The sequence below is a fragment of the Rousettus aegyptiacus genome, unplaced genomic scaffold (assembly GCF_014176215.1).
Source record: "Rousettus aegyptiacus isolate mRouAeg1 unplaced genomic scaffold, mRouAeg1.p scaffold_m13_p_12, whole genome shotgun sequence".
Classification (NCBI taxonomy): domain Eukaryota; kingdom Metazoa; phylum Chordata; class Mammalia; order Chiroptera; family Pteropodidae; genus Rousettus; species Rousettus aegyptiacus.
The window spans coordinates 4,526,501-4,529,679 of NW_023416287.1; the positions used below are offsets into that span (position 1 = coordinate 4,526,501).

General features: G+C 39.9%; 1 pseudogene; it reads right to left on the reverse strand.

Moving 5' to 3' along the window:
• Positions 1-2,098: 2,098 nt before the first annotated feature.
• Positions 2,099-2,217, reverse strand: LOC118610502 (annotated as a pseudogene).
• Between the last annotated feature and the right edge of the window lie 962 nt (positions 2,218-3,179).

Genomic DNA, 3,179 nt, shown 5'->3' on the forward strand with positions numbered 1-3,179 from the left:
TGGTCGGCTCCCTCTGGGTTGCAAGTGACAAAAACTAAACTCACTCTTTTTAGCAAAAACTGGGACTTAGCACATCACGTAACTGGGGAGTCTGCTTGGAGCACGATCACTTCTAATATCTCAGGTTTATATTTCTTCACCTCAGTCTCTTAGTCCGCTTCTCTGGGTCAGCTGGCTCTGTTCCCTCCTAATGAGAAGCTCTCTCCATTATCAGAAAAGATGACCTCGGTAACCCCGAACACATGCTTAGTCCCCATGATGCAAGATCTACTGAGACGGTACTCTCAGATGCCAGTTTGGAATGTTCTGGATACAGACAGACTGGCCTGGCTTGGGTTACGTGCCCCAAAATATGCGGTCCTATGATAACCGGTAGCTCATTGACCACCTCCTGTGGGCATCGCTGGGACCACACGGAGTGACGAAGGAGCATGCATGAAGGAAGGATCCAGAGCAGACAAGAACAAGAGATGGTAACAATAACAATTCTAAACCACCCTGTTTAGGAATACCTAATTGTGGTGAAGACCTATAGCATTTGACAGTTAATGCCCACACAACTTAAATTGCTAGTGTGGTTATGTATTATAAATTGATACACACTATCGAGCATTCAATATGTATAAGTTGAAGACTTATAAATAATAATGACACCGTTTTAAGGAAGAGTTAGATACGACCACCAGCTAAGGTGAGCTGACCTCACTCTGTTCGCAGTGCACATAGCAGGGCACCCTTAGAAGGTGGAGTCTACTAGCACAATCAAACCTGCCTAAAAGAGATAGTTGTCATTTATGATTGCATTCATTCATTCATTCATTTATTCCTTGGATGTACATGAAAGATGACATTAACAAATTCCTAAAAGTAACATTATTTTTAGTATGCAAATCATTCACAAACAGTAGAACTTTAACTATCATGAATAATATGTTCATATTCAGAGTGGCAGAAAGCATTTGGCAAACTTTACGTATCTACGTCGTAAAGAGATAACAGAACTTCTACAGCCTATGGGTGATGGCTCTTCCCATAATGACATTTCCACATCCGTTTCGGGCGATCATTTATAACCTAGGTCGGCCTCTTTTAACAGCATCCTCTTACTGACTTATGTCTGGATCAGGATTTACAGTGTCCCCAATTTGTTTTCTGGTTTCTCTCCAGAAAACAAAACAAAACAAAACAAAACTACATTATGGAGTGACCTGTTTTTACCAGCCTTTTTTTTTTATCCCCATGTGGAATTAGTCATCCTAGAAAAGGTCTGAGGAAGATGGAATAATTCTCTAACTAATAAAACCTTGCAGCCTTTTTCCTTGACAATACCCAGAGTGCAGAGGTTTGGAGAAGATACTGCCAGGCGGAGCCAAAAGATAAGGTCAGACACTGGCATTTATTCATGAGAATAGTAGCAAGACGGTCTGGACTTATTATCTGTTAAGGTCCCCTGGAAATGCGTGACAATGCTTTTAACGAACATTCTGCATAAGAATGTCAGCACAACACCACAAAGGCCACATGAAAAACGAGGGCTTCTGTCTCAGAAGGTGTTTGGTGGGAGTCTATAAAGCTAATGGCTTAAGCGCACATCATTATCCTGTGAGAGGCGGCGGGCACAGCTTAACAAAACTCGAGCTCCAGAAAGTCCCCTGTTCAAAGAACACTTTTTCTTTTCCTGTTTTTACAAATGGACACAGATTTTTGAGAGCAGGGAATAATCTGTGGGATATCATAATGCCACAAAGGAGCAGCTCTCCAATGGGAAATTTCCTGCGAGAGGCACTTACATTTTAATGTAAATCTGTTCTCATGAAAAAAACACTTGGCATATCTATTTTACTTCTTTTATTTATTTATTTATTTATTTATTTATTTATTTATTTATTTATGGTGAGTGCTTATGTAAAACTTCTTGATTAATATTTTTAAGAACATGAACTTTGGGGATTTAACCAAAGTGAAACTTCGTACCTATATTTATTTGTTTGTTTGTTTATTTTAGGTGAGGCAACCCTTTGTTGACCTCACAGATTGCATGGACCTTGTCCATTTACAATCCCTTATTGTTTTTTTTTTAATTTTTTTTTTTTTTTTATGCCTACAGCACCTGGTCTTCCTAGGTGGTCTCCCATCCAAATGCTAATCAGGCCCAATCCTGCTTAGCTTCTGAGATCAGATGGGATCAGGCTTGTTCAAGGTGACATGGTGGTAGATTCGTGTCTATATTTTAGGACTTGTTCGTATCCGGGGAACATATTGAGTAATGCGTACTGCATTTTTTAGAAACTCGACTTGAAACGGCTCATAAATGTTGAGCTATAAAAATCATGGAACCCGAGGAAAATGACAAGAAGGATTACGCATCGATAGCTTGGGAAAAGAAAAGATAAAAACTCCTGACTTACGGGTAACTAGTAAGCAATTTTTGAAAAACAGTCCCATTTTCATGAAAGCTAATAAGCGACAGATTAATAGATTCAATTTAAAAAAAAAATATATATATATACATTGAGGAGTAACATGAAACAGTATTATTCTGGGAACTTCAAAAATGCCACCTGCTAAATGTAAGGAATCGTAGTGTGCTTTCTGGCATTATTATGTAACTCATTTTTTAGACTTTCAACTCAAAATGAGGAGAGAAAAAAAGGTAATTTTCTGAACTGAAGAATACTAACAAGCGACAGCTCCCAGCAAGGCCCGTTGGGACCTCCGGCCACTACTAACGAAGGTGAAACAGAGTGAGCATCTCAATGGCACCGGAAGCTGGATGTACGCGAAGTAGCTGTGAAGTCCCGGGACAAAGGAACGGATTTTGTTGGCGTTTTCAAAGGGGACGTGAAGGTTTAGAGCAGCATTACGGAAGAGCGGGATCTGCTGCAAAACGAAACCCGACAAAACCTCTTAATCTTTCCTTTAATGAGTATGCGTTTTTTTTTTTTTTTCCTTTTTCTCTTAGGTGTATTAATTTTCTCCTTAAAAACACAGGCGTCACCATGGAGACAATGCATGGAAACCGTCTTCATCGGAGTCACCGAGACTTTGCTGTTCTGTCAATTTAGTATTCTATTGTTTGCCAGCAGACGTGTGTGTGTGCGCGCGCGCGTGTACAGCCAGTCTTTTTAGATGGAAGGAAATATCTCAAAATTCTATTCTAGTTGGTATTTCCCCCGGAC